The sequence below is a fragment of the Miniopterus natalensis genome, chromosome 13 (genome assembly GCF_054644295.1).
Source record: "Miniopterus natalensis isolate mMinNat1 chromosome 13, mMinNat1.hap1, whole genome shotgun sequence".
In the NCBI taxonomy this organism is placed as follows: Eukaryota; Metazoa; Chordata; class Mammalia; order Chiroptera; family Miniopteridae; genus Miniopterus; species Miniopterus natalensis.
Genome location: NC_142093.1, coordinates 13,107,821 through 13,121,213, shown reverse-complemented (window position 1 = coordinate 13,121,213; position 13,393 = coordinate 13,107,821). Strand labels below are relative to the sequence as shown.

The 13,393-nt window shown below is 48.0% G+C and overlaps 1 protein-coding gene across 1 annotated transcript in view; it reads left to right on the top strand.

The window, feature by feature from the left end:
• The window catches only part of ALK (ALK receptor tyrosine kinase), a 511,088-nt gene that overhangs the window by 135,127 nt on the left and 362,568 nt on the right, over positions 1–13,393 (top strand). The window lies entirely within an intron of this gene.

Sequence of the window (13,393 nt, the reverse complement as noted above, 5' to 3'; positions counted from 1 at the left end):
CACACTCTGCTGTGAGCCGGTTTCCCTCTGCTCACTCCCTGGCTTCCTTCCTGCTCTCCCTGGTCCGCTTCACATCCTAGAGCTTCTCTCTATTTCTCTTAGTCCATTCATCTTACATCTATCCTTGTGGATCAGGACTCAGTGTTTTCACCTTTGAGGCCTCTCTAACAATTAGCAACCCAGAAACACGCCTTCCTCAAGTCTTTGCACTTCAAGGGAGAGTTAGACCTATTGTGGACGTAATTGCTGCTGATCTCAGATAGGAAAACTGCGCAGGTCTACAAATGTGGGCGGTGAGAAAACCATAGGCAGAACTTCTGGGGGGGGTGCCAACAGGTATTGCCCCCCCCCCCCGGCCCATTTCAGAGTCTGGGCCCCCAGTATGCTCTCAGCGAATTTCAGTATACCTAGAAAAGTAACTTTTATATCTGGTTATATTCCTCTAACTTTCATCTTCTGATTACAGCAAATTCTCAATAGAGGCAGATTTAATAGTCACAGTTTCTACTATTTGCAAATGACTCAAAATTGCATGATATGCAGTAAACTGTCATTTTGCTGAGATAAGAATTTGAAAGTCTCATACTATTAGGCTGGGTGTGGTTCAAGACACTTAGTGAGTAATTGTTGTTTTACCCGCTGTGCCGATGCCTTTTATGTGGGTAATAAGTTACAGCACTATTCAAAGATGTGGGGGTTCCAGAAGTCTCTGGATGTATCTGCACAGAAAACAAGGGTTACCCTGTGTTCATGGCCCAGGGCAGAGCAATGCCTCTCCTCCCTACCCAGTGCTAATCTGTTGTTGAATTTGAGCAATTAGCAGGGAAAGATTTTACCTTCCTACAGCACTTTTCCAGGTGCACAGTTGTTAGCGATAAAAGCAGTATCTAATTAGCCCATGTTCCATTCACTTGCTCCAAATATTTTAAATGCTTGCTTCTGACTGCTTCTCTTGAGCTGAATTGGTATAGGGCACGTTATCCTGATGAGAATGGAAACCTTTGGTTTGCATTTGGAAATATTCAGGGACCTCAGGAAATATTTTCATTTTTCCATCCAGAGGTTTCATGTTGTATAGATGTTGCCCGAGTGTAACTTGCTCGTATAGAATATGACCTTTTATTCAGCAGGCTAGAAAGCGCAGTTTCTTATACACCTGGTGTAGCGGCCATCACGTCCCAGTGCTGCCCAGAATCTCCAATAACAGCAAGACCTGGGAAGCCTTGGGAGACAGAGTGTCACTTGCAGACAAAGAGTCCATTATCTTGGAAGCCACTCCTGGAATCATTGTCGAAAGCAATTTCTCAGAGTTAATGCTCAAACCTTAGAAGGCTCCTCCTGCCACTGTGATTGAAGGGACAAGGGAGGGAGCCAAGCCATCCTGGTGGGCAGATGTCATCAGTCATGATGAGCCACTAATCCTGATGAGACTTCTGATAAAACTCCGGTGTGATGACAGATGAGGCAGTGTACAGCAGTTAACTCACTCATTTGTAATCATTACTTTTTGGCCATCCAGTAACCATCCTGTGAAATTATTTCCTGCATTTCTCAGAGTAGATAAAGGAGCTGAATTTTACCCATTTTCTTTGGTGAGGCAACCCAGCAGTTATAAATGCTTGAAGGGAATGTCCTAGGGCCCCATTAGATCCAACTTCAAGACCTTTACTCGCCTAAATCACCTGCATTGTGTGGGTGATGACCAAGTGTTGAACACACCTGCTCTTTTCCCGACTTTGCCCAGAATTCTTTTCTGGCTAACCTCCATGCTGCTCTTTCAAATGTCCCCCGGGCAAGATGCGAGGTGGATGGCACGCTCTGTCGCTTCTCGCATTGTGACTGTGGCCACATCTCCTGGCCCAGAGCTTCCTTCCCCAGCAATGTGCATTGATCATGTGTGTGCTACAGATGGCCAGCAGGTGTGTAGACGAGATTCCAAACTGTTGAGCCCTCAGCACTCTGGGAGGCTGGGTTGGCCAGGAGTGGCTGAAGCGCTCAGTCCAGTATTCTCTAACTGTGGGCAGCTTCTTCTGTTTACCCCAGTGGGCCTTACAAATATTATCATTTTCTCTGTGTGTCATGATATGAAAAAAAGTTAGGAAGCACTCACTTAACCTCTTTGGTTTTCAATTTCTTCCTCTGTAAGTTGGGCTTTTAATTATTATTATTGTTGCTATTTTTTGCTGCAGAAAGCTTTATTGTTTCCATTTGGTCCGATGCACGGGCGAGGGCTCCAGGGTGGTTAAAAGGATGGCTAGTGGTTTTGGGGAGAGGCTCAGGCAAAAGCCAGACACCAGGGGGATGCAGAGGGGCCCCTCAATGGTCTCTGCTCTCCAAAGGCTCCTAGTCCGCTTGAAGGGGAGCCTTTCAGAGACTCGCCCAGCCCAGCCCTGGGCCAGCTGCGGGTGAGTCAGGTGTCGCCCATCTCCTGAGGGGTTTCACCTGCTCGCCCAGGATTCGGTTCTCCTGGGGCCGCAGAACTGAGGGTCTGCACGCAGAACCCGGCCTGCAGGTCCACAGGGCTGGGTCGGGCTCCTCTCCAAGGCCATGGCGGCTTCCATGGTGTCCTGACTTTCACCTATTCATGTTGGGACGGCTTCAGCATGTCCTGGAAGGGTATGTAGCCACTGTGTTGGTTCTGCCCTCAACTGGCTCATGCCCTCTAGAGCCACAGCATCCTGGTCAGAACTGAAGCCCTAAGAGAGGTAGGTGCAGGAGGCTCACAGTTGATGGCAGCCTCCACCTGGGTGGAATAATTCCGATGAATTTGGGAGCTCATGGTGGTTGGGCAATAGGAGTTAAGGTAAAAAAAATGATGTTGGAGTATGGAGTTTCCTCAAAAAATTAAGTATGGAGCTGCCATTTGACCCAGTGATCCCACTTCTAGGAACATATCCTAAGAAACTTGAAACACTAATCAGAAAGAACGTATGCACCCCTATGTTCATAGCAGCACAATTTACTATAGCTAAGATCTGGAAACAGCCCAAGTGCCCATCAGTAGATGAGTGGATAAAAAAGCTGTGGGACATTTACATCAGGGAATACTACGCAGCTGTAAAAAAGAAGGGTCTCGTACACTTTGGGGCAGGGTGGAGGGAACTGGAGAGTATTATGCTAAGTGAAATAAGCCAGTCAGAGAAAGGCAAGTGTCACACGATCAACTCATATATGGAATATAATGAACAGAATAAACTGATGAATGAAATAGATCCAGAGACATAGAAGCATGGAACAGACTGAGAGACCTCAGAGGGAAGGTGGGGAGGGGGGAGTGGGTGGGGAGAGATTGATCAGAAAGAACTTAGATGCATAAATGCATAACCTATGGACACAGATAATAGTCTGGGGAAGGCCTGGGGGTGGGGTGGATGCAGGGTGGAGGGGATCAATGGGGGGCAAAGGGGGACCTCTGTAATACTTTCAGCAATAAAGATAAATGAAAAACAAAACAAACAAACAAACAAACAAAAAACAGCGTTGGCTGGTCTTGGAGGCTGAGGATGGCTAAGGTGGTCCGAAGGTGGTGACTGGAAAGAGGTTGGGGGGCAGTCAGAAGCTGGAAGAAGGGAGCGTCCCTGGGTCTGTTCCATCCAAATACTGTTGAGGCAAGAGACAGATCCGGGGGACACCGAGGGCACCGCCTGTAAGTTGGGCTTTTAAAAAATGACCTCACAAGACCATTGTGAGGATCAAAGGCTTTGAGTGCATACGAAGGGGCTTTAAGAGCTGCCATCCATTTATCAGGTGCATCACTGGCTACAGAGAGATGGGACTCTGTCTCCAGTTTGCCCACATTGGCTGCCCTGAGAGTGGGATGGAATGCCACTTCTGAAAAATCTTTCTCAAGCCATGAGATCAGTGCTCTGCATCTCTCACTGCAGCTCAAGCACTCAATGCATTTCCTATAGTTTTTGGTTCTTGTGACTTCCTTTAAAGTGTCTACCAAAGCAGAACTTCCTTGCCTCTCTGCCCGGTGGTGCAGAGCACACACCGCAGTGTATCTGCCTCCCCTGGTCTATCAGCATTTCCATCCCAAATGGCTCAAGTCCACCCAGGCTCAGGCCTCCCTTCCCACTAGAGACCAGCCTTTGCTCCCCCTTAGCCCGTGTTGCCTTGGAATGTAGGCCGGTGCCCTGGGCCAAGAGCATCTCAAGTCTCCATGGTTTCAGCATCTCTAGAGCATGAGCTGGCTGGTGTTGACCCCCCCTAGGTGGTTCCAAAGAATGACTTCACCTCTCTCTCTCCTCTCAGCCCTGCAGGGTTGAGAAAAAGTCCCTTTGTCACTATCATCAGGCCTTAAGCCAAGTGTTACCTTGGTAAGTGTGTGAAAACCAGGTCACAAAACAATCTACCATAAAATGTTAACACTTGTTTTGTGGATGCTGGAGGTATGGGTCTTACTTGATTTCCTCTTTAGACCTCCCTGAATTTTTTTTCCCCCAGATTTTCTATCGCGAAGCTGAGAGTGCATTAAACGGTATTTCTAAAAGATGCACTCAAGACGTGCTTCATGAAGGCAAATAGCAGCTCCGACGTCAGAGCCAGGTGGCTGGAGGGGCTGGGTCAGGAGGGAGGGAGAGGCGGCCGCGGGCCAGTGAATTTCCCCTTTCAGACGGGGCGCTGGCACCTCCTTCCAGGGTGCTCATCTGTATGGGGCAGCTTGGCTTTCATGTTTCCCCCAGGGTGTTTTATGGCCTTTTTACAGTGGTACATTCAGTAACTTTCTCTCGTGACTTCCAAATAGTGAAAATTACCAGGTGATTTCTTTCCCTCTCTGCACTTTCCCTTTCCTCTCTGCTTCTGCCCATTCCGTATCTCACTGCTAGTTTTTTCACTATCTCTTCTTTCAGCATCTTCCGTCTTCCTTTCTCTCTTTCCCGGCTGCCCCCTCAACTCTCTTCGCCCAGTGTGTAAAGCAATACAAACCCTGGTGGTGAGAAGGAGAGGATTTGGTTACGTTAGCAGGGGAGGCGAGGGGAATGCAGAGGCAGGTTGACCACGAAGAGCGGTTCCGGGGACAGTTTTATCTCTTTACTTTTCCAGAAGGTAATTCAGTTTTCAGATTTGTTACAAAGGACGTATCTTCATTTAACTTCATCCTTAAGGTTAGGGGAGGATTGCCTGAGAAATGGATGCTTAAGCTGGGGTCCTAAAGTGGATGAGCAGAGTTCACTAGTTAAAGAGAGTGGGATGGGGCGGGAGGCCAGAGAGGGCCTTTGTCCTCAGTGAGCGGAATGCCGCAGATACCTGTGATCTGATCTGCCTTCCTGCCGTGTGTAACTCAATGTCCCTGCTCTCCAGGGAACCAGCATCAGCTCTAAGAGGCTCTGAATTGAACAGTGACATCACTGGTGGGTCCACAGAGCAGAGGTCCTCAGGAACACCTCACCTTTCTTGGTGGTGCTTGAGGAGCAGGTGCCCTGGACTGAGAAAGGCTTGGGCTTGGATAGACCCCTGCCCTCTCTGGTTTCCCACCCCATCCCAAACCCTTTAACCAGTGAACCCAACTCATCCATTTTAGGACCCCAGCTCAAGCATCAGTTTCTCAGGCAATCCTCCCCTGGCCTTAAAGATAAAATCAAGTCCCTCTGTCAGACATTCTCATAGAGCTGTGTATCTCTCCTTTACAACACATACCAACATTGAGACGTTGCAAGGATTTGTGAGGCTGCCGGATTGCTGTCTGCCGCTCCCCCACACTCTAAGCTCCTCAGCCTATGAGTTCTAAGAGGGTGATGTTTAATTCTGCTCGCTAATGCATCCTAACTGCCAAGGGCAGAGCTTGGCACAGAGGAGATACTCAGTAAATATTCATCAAATGAATTAATTACTCTTAGCTCCATACCTTTCAGCTGTAGGACCTTAGGCAAGTTACTTAACCTCTCTGAGCCGCAGGCCCCTCAATGGAAATGGGGAAAATAATCCTCCATTCAGAAAACTGTGAGATTTACAAGGACAATGGTTGTAAAGCAGCCAGTGTGGGGCCTGAATACATAATAGGCACACACATGAAATAATGTTTTTTCCCCCCGTATTTTTCATCCCTGAGTATTGCAGAGTAGCAGTTTAAAGGTTTATAGAACAAAAATACATGTGCTCCTATTTCTTTTCCCTCCTCCCTTCTTTATTACCTTCTTCCTTGGTTTGGGGAGGCACAGAACGAAGGGTCAGAAGACCCGATTCTTGATTTTTTGCCAATGAGATGACCTTGGGAAGAGCATTGGTCCTTCCTGTGTTTCAGCTTCCTCATATATGTGATGGGAAGACAAAGATAAATGGTCTTCACAGTCTTTCCCAACTCTCTCACCCTGGGCCTCTGCGTAGGGGTCAAGGGTAACACTGACCACTGATAGTCACAGTGCAAGATGAATGGCAGCGGAGAGGAAATGCGGCATCAGAGCAGGGAGAAGCAAACTAGGCTGTTGGCTTATCTATTTTTAATACAAGCTGAGTTTATTTTAGTAATACAGGTGAAGAATGTTTTAAAATGTATCATTATGACAGTGCCCTTTGGTAACAGCACAAGGATTTCTAGTGCATCTTTCTTCAAAAGAGCCTGAGGGCTTTGTACATGCTGTCTCATTAATTCTCAGAGCACCTCTAAAGTTGGATGGGAAAGCAAGATGAGTTCTGTTTTATATGCAGAGAAACAAAGCGTCCAAAAGGCTAAAGTCGCCTACCCAAGGTTGCACAGTAACATCGCTGTTCCCAGGAACCCAGGTCTCCATCTAGCACACCTGCCTGTTCGAGCATTCTGGAAATGTGCCCACCCATGGGTGAGGTCTTTGTTCTGAGCAATGTGATATTTAAAGTCTGGTTTCCTGGAGGACAGTCTCTTTTTCCTGAAATGAGAGGGGTGGGTGACAAGTAGATAAGAGGGATTGAAAAGGCTAGAAGTTAATAGAAATTTCCCCCCCCTCTCTCTCCTCCCATCCCAAACATCCTTTCCCTGGACCAACTAAGACCCCATCTCAAGGGCTAAGCATCAGACCTGGTTGCCATGGAAACAGTGCTAGCTGAACTTGAGGCTCTGGAGAGCCAGCTGCATTGACTGAAGGTGTGTGATTCTAGGGCACCTTCCTGGCTGACCTGAGGGATTCTGTCATCCTCAGTTAGGAGAATGTTGCAGGCATTTGCAATCCGATCTACCTTTCTGCCGTATTTCACTCAGTGTAGCTGTTCTCCGGGGCAGTCAGCATCATCTCCAAGAGGTCTGTGTTAGAGAGAGGCACTCCTGGACGGTCCACAAATCAGGGATCCTCAGTCGTACGTCCTACCCTCGTTCTCACTAGCTCTTTGACCCAGGGTGGGGCAGCTGTGCTTTCTGAACCTCAGTCTTCTCTTTATAAAAGGGCTTCACTAACAGGACTATTATGAGGATTATGAGAGGGAATGGCTCTGAAAGGCATGAGTGAGTCACGAATCATGACGACTGTGTAACAGTTAGTATCTATTCTTCTGTGCTCACCAATTATTGTGAGACCTGGGCCATGACCTTTCCTTGAGTCACCCTGGTAACTGTCTCTTCCAAACTTGAAACATCAAGTAAAAAAAAGAGCCGGTTGTTTCTGGATAGTTTGTAGCTTCTTGTCTAATTTACCCAGAGACTCGCGGACCTCACTGGTGGGTGGTTGTCCCCGCAGGCACTCCCTTGCTCTGCAAGAGGAAAATCTTTCATGGATGGACTTGGTTATCCAGGCTGCCAGGTCTTTGTGTCACTTGCAGTATATTAATTATTTAGTGCCTGGTAAAACTCTCTGAGATCACAAGATGAAAGGCCTGGTGGCAGTTCAAAGTCTTCCTTTTGATTATATTCTAGTCAACATAATTTGGGGAGAGGAAATAGGCTAGAGATCACAGTGGAGTAAATTTCTTAAAGAGTAGAGTACAAGCAAGCCACAAAAATGGACCCAGAACAGATAGTCCTGCTGTCCTGCTAATGGAGGCACTCTGGCCTGGGGTGTGTGTGTGTGTGTGTGTGTGTGTGTGTAGAATCAGGATACCTGGAAAGTGCTATCCTCTTAACTGCTCTCTTGGATCAGTACAAATGTCAGTTAGCCATCCTTTGCTATCACCCTGAGAGTCTACTCTGGCCAGGCAGGTAGGAGCAGTGACCAAGATCACTTGGAGTGGAGATTCCAGGGCAAGAGGAGACATTACAGGGCTCACAGGCCAATCAGGATCCCTTGCTAGGGAAAGTGGGGTCATCTCTAGATAAAGCCAAATGTAGTAGCTTGGGACACAAAATCTAAAGGGGTGGCATCAAATGACACATTGCCTTTATTATCTGGTAGCCTACATAGACATGGTCAGGAGATGCGTCTGATTTGACCCTGACCTTGACCTTGGGAAGCATACTCTCTATGAGAAAGAACAACAGCCCCCATGAAAGGTTTTTTCCTAATTTCTACTAAATATGTGAGCTTGAGATTTGCAAGTGAAATTCATATACTGTTATACTCCATTGTGAGGATCAACCAAAGTAGCTTGAACAACATGTTTGATAAATGGCCTAAATGTCGCTGTCCTAAGTGGCAATAAGCAGGGGCTAGGCCCAATTCAAGTTTTGTTTGGACCCACACTGAGTCCCAATTCAACTGCTTTGATGGGCCTTCAGCTCAGGGAAGATGAGAAACCTTGGCGAAGGTGGAATTTAGATTGGGCCTTTAAGAAAAGGTAGGATTTAGGAAAGCAGGGGGCAAGGAAGGACATTTTCGGCAGAGATCAGCCTGGACAAATATTTGGAGACTTCTGAGTAATTGAAACCATAGAATGTGAAAGGATCCTGAGTGGGAAAAAAGATTGAAAAAGTAAGCAGTGGCCAAAATGTGAAGGCTTTGCATTTCAGCCCTTTCCGCAGTAACTACCTTGTTAGTTAGTCGCTTTCTGGTGTGGGTCTAGCATGCCCTGCGGGTAGCCCGCTTCCCAAGGGCAGGGGCCATGATCATTTCCTTTGAATCACCCTCAATAGTCCTTAATGCTGTGCCCGGGGAAGGAGCCCTGCTTCTATTAACTGGCAGGTGTGATTCACCACAGAATGAACTCAGCAGTTACACACGGTTCCTTCTGGGGCTGAGGAGAGGCAAGAATCGTGTTGAAATGATGACTTTCAAGTGTATGAGAGACTATTATAGGAGATAATTTTTGCTTCAAGACTTGAGCTCCTGAAAGAGTGCGTACCTCCCCCGGCAGGGTGGGCGTGGGACTTAGAGAAAGGTGAGGCGCAGCGGGGGCTGCTCAGTCCCATTCAGATGCCGCCCCTGACACTCAGAGCTCCTCTCTGAATGAGCCAGCTGGGGAGACGTGAAAGCGAACCGTGGAGAACTGACAACGTGTGACCCAGAGAGGACCTGAGCCAACAGCCGGCGCCGCCCCCTCGTGCTCCGGGCCTCGAGGAGGTGTGGGAGGAGCGTGTGTTTGGGACAAAGGCCACATCTGCTAACTCCCCTCTTTACTCTGAGAATCACATCTCTGTTTCAGACTAAACGAACTGCCTGTTCAACGTCAGCATCACCGCCCACTCTAGTAGTCATATAAATGCACGGAGAAGGTTTCTATGGGCTAAACACAGGGGATACTGAAACCGGTTCTCTAGGGCCCGCAACCTCGGACGGGAGGCCCATTCCGTGCGCCTGGCCTTGCTGTGCCCGCCCCCCACTACCAGTTGACATCTGGACTGCTACTTATTTGGCCACATTAAGCTTTGCTTTGTGTGACACAAAATCGTTGTACAAGAATGCATTATTAAGCGTGTTTTCAGATACTCGAGAAAACCAGCAGGTTGTCACTGATTGTTTCATTGTCGGAAGGAAAATAAATAATTAAAATGTGTACAAGGCAAGGCAGGAGCGGTTCCAAGGAGTGTTTAGAAGAGAGGCTCTTTTACATTTTATTGATGTAGGTTTGTAAAACATGCTTACTGGTGAACCCAGGGCGTTGGTGTAAATAACTGCCGCACACACGTAGCTCTTCATCATTTATGCCAACACATGTGTGATAGAGTCGCTAGATTATGTACATTGGCTTAGGACTACGCAGCCACAGAGGGAGAAATAGAGATATTGCCAACTGGCTGAAGCTGGGGTAGCAGAGCTTGTGGACATTTGGCAGAGCTAATAATTAAGTAGCTAGCAGTAGAGCAGCAGCTCTTTGGGAGAACTTTAGATTTCTGGACATTGTCTTCAAGATCCCACATAAAGGAAAGGAACCAAGACTCCCATGCATTATGGATTCGGAAGCAGATGTAGGAGCACACAACTTCAAGAATGGCATGACTGGTCCTTAAAGAGCACATCAGGCACACGTTCCCTCCGGCCCATCCCAAGCCCTGAGAGCGGGTAGCTTGCCCTTACCATCTTTGTCAGAGCATCGAAGCTCCACCGAGTGTGTGATTAGCCTACAGCTCAACAGCTAATAAGTCCTAGAGCTAACAATTTTCTCAAAGGCTCTCTGGTTTCATTCATTTGGCAAATACTTATTGGTTGCCTACTATGTGCCAAGCATGGGGATGGAGCAGTGACTAGTGCAGGAGATACACAATAAATACATTAATGTGAATATATGAAATAATAAATGCAGGGCAAGGGGTAGAGAGTGGCTTATTTTTCTGCAGGGTTTCTGAGGAGGTGACACTTGGGCAGAGACCTGGATGAAGAGGGGACGACCACATGTGTCTGGGGTCTGGGGAGAGGAGCTCTCCAGGCTGAGGGCACCACCAGGGGAGTGTGTTTGGAGAGTATGAGGCCCAACAAGGAGGCCTGTGGGGCTGGAGCTCCACGAGCCAGGGAAACATGGTTGGAAATGAGGTCAGAGCCAGAGCCAGGGGCCAGGCCAGGTGGGGCCTTCAAGGGCTAGGCAATGGCTGAAGCGTGAACCTAACTGCGGTGCGGAGAACACGCTCAGGGTGAGCAATAGTAGAAGCAGGGAGACCAGCTGGAGCTCATGGCAGTGGTTCAGATGAGAGGTGACGTGGGAGAGATGAGACGGGGTCAGATTCCGGCAAAGACTTATTGATGAATCAGAGTCGGGCATGGGAAAAAGAAGCCAAGGATTCCTCTTTGGTTTGGGGCCCAGGCAATCATGTCCTGAAATGGGGAACACCTGGGGTTCAGCTGGAGCGATATTTAGTGTTTATTTTGTATGTGTTTCGCTCAAGGTACTTATCAGGCACGAAGAGGAAGATTTAAACTGGCAGGGGATATATATTCTGTTGTTCGGCGGGGAGGTTGGGACTGGAGATACAAATTTGGTAGCACTAGTATGTAGATGCCATTTAAATCTGCGAAACTAGATGAGATCATTTGGGGAGTGAGTTTAGATGGAGAAGAGAAAAGGCCCAAGCTTCTCAAATTTTAACAATTGTCAAATAATAAAACAGAGGACTCCTCCACAACCCCCGCCCCCCGAAAAACACACACACACACCACACAACAAATTTAAAATGAGACTTGTCAGCATTGTGGTGTTTCCCTCCTGCCCTGCGGGGTCCCTCCCCTCCCACCGCCACAGTCGGCTGCTCGGGATGGTTCTTGTCGTGATGAACCCTGGCATCTGCTGTGTCAAGAAGTTGGGGGTTTCACTCAGCCTGCACACCTTGCGGTGCCTGGAAAGGGCTCAGGGAAAAAACAAAAAACCCCCACAAAACCCCTAAGACAATATTATCTGTAGCCTGTCATTAATGCCCTCAGTCCAGAATGCATTTCTTTATTATTCTCTCCTCAGGTGGCGTCTGTGGTGGCCTCAGCCTGGAACCTCCAAGCCCTTGCTCCCACTTTCCCCTTTCCTCTCCTGTGCCCCTCTTCTCGGGGTTCAAGATACACTCTTCTAGAGCCAGCAGGTCTTAATTCACACCTTCATCCCACACCGGCCCCGGGCAGGTCAATCTCACTCTAGATCTTCACATGTTCAGAGGAATGCACCAAAAAATCAAGCCTTTCTCTTCTTGAACGGGTGGCTTCTCATGGCTCACTTTTCTCTCTGCTGGGGAGAGGGTGGGGAGCGGAGGGAGCCTGAGGGAACAGAGGGCCTCTTCCCGCACCTGTTAAGTGCGAAGTGCTTCCTTCTTTATAGTCTGAATCTACAAATATTCTATGATCTTTGACTAGAACCAGCATCTGTCTCAGTGCTTTCGATACTGGCAAACAACTTAAATTCATGCCGGCTGTGTTTTCTTGGTCTTTTCCTTCTCAGGTGAGGGGGCCCATCCTTCTGGCTGATCTCTCTATTTGCACCCCTAGCTTCATGCAGTAAATCACTCCCCACCTGCCTGCCTCCGAGGATCCTGTGAGCTCAGCCCGCTGGCAGAAATTCTAAGAGTTCCTGTAAGGGCGAGATAAAAATTCCTGCTCTCTCTCCAGTACTCAGCTTTGAAGATGCCCAATAATTTATTGGCATTTTTTGATACAAAATGCTTTAAGCTTATCTTTAGGGATGACCCACAGTGACACCCATGGCTCCTTGCTGGACCATGATTCAGTCCTCAGAGCCCTTCCTTTTGAACGGTTTCAGATATTTTTTAATCCCTGCATATATAACCTGGCCCTTGTCCATATTAAAAGCCATCTGTCATTCTTTGCCCGCTCACAGACCCGTAAGTGCTTCCTGAAGTCTAGCCCCATCTGCTTGGTGCTTCACATCCAGGAAGAAGTTGATACTGGAACCAAGTGCGCATCTGAGAAAAATGACCTCACTTGGAAATCAGGAAATACAGCGAGATTTGAGCTTCCTGTTGCTTCAAAATTACTTAAAATTTGAGCCATGCTGATGCTCAGGCATAGACATGCTAATTTTTGTTCACAGGGAGTTCCTTGAGGGGTTAGTTGCCAGCAACTTCTCAGACCCCTCACACGGTGGTCCTATTCTGGAGCATGCTCAGTGGTGACCTCTGACCCTAACCATTGCCCCACGGGGGCCCTGAGAGCTGTAGAACACCCTGCACTAGTTTGTGGGGTCCATGAAGGGTGGTGGAAAGACTGTGGATGATAGCGTCAGACCAACCTGGTCTGTTGACTCCAGTCTCTGGCCTGCTGGCTGGGTGGCCACAGGCAAAATATCCAACTTCTCTCCACCTCAGTTTCCCTGGCTACAAAGTGAGGACCAACAATAGTACCCATTCACAAGGTTGTTGTAAGAAGTGGCTGTAATCACACATTTAAAGCCCTTAGCATACATAGTGCCTGGTCCATATGTGCTTAGTTCATGTGATTAATTATTTGAAAGTCTAATAAACCCAGGCCTGCCCCCCAGTAACCTATCTGGCCTTGGGCCCCGCCTCTCTCAGCCCCGTTGCCCATCCACCTCTAAAACAGATGCCATGAGAGTCCGATGAGGTGGCTTCTCTCTGAAACTAGCCTAGATCCTGACCCCTTTCAGTGCATTTCCTTGGAGCCAT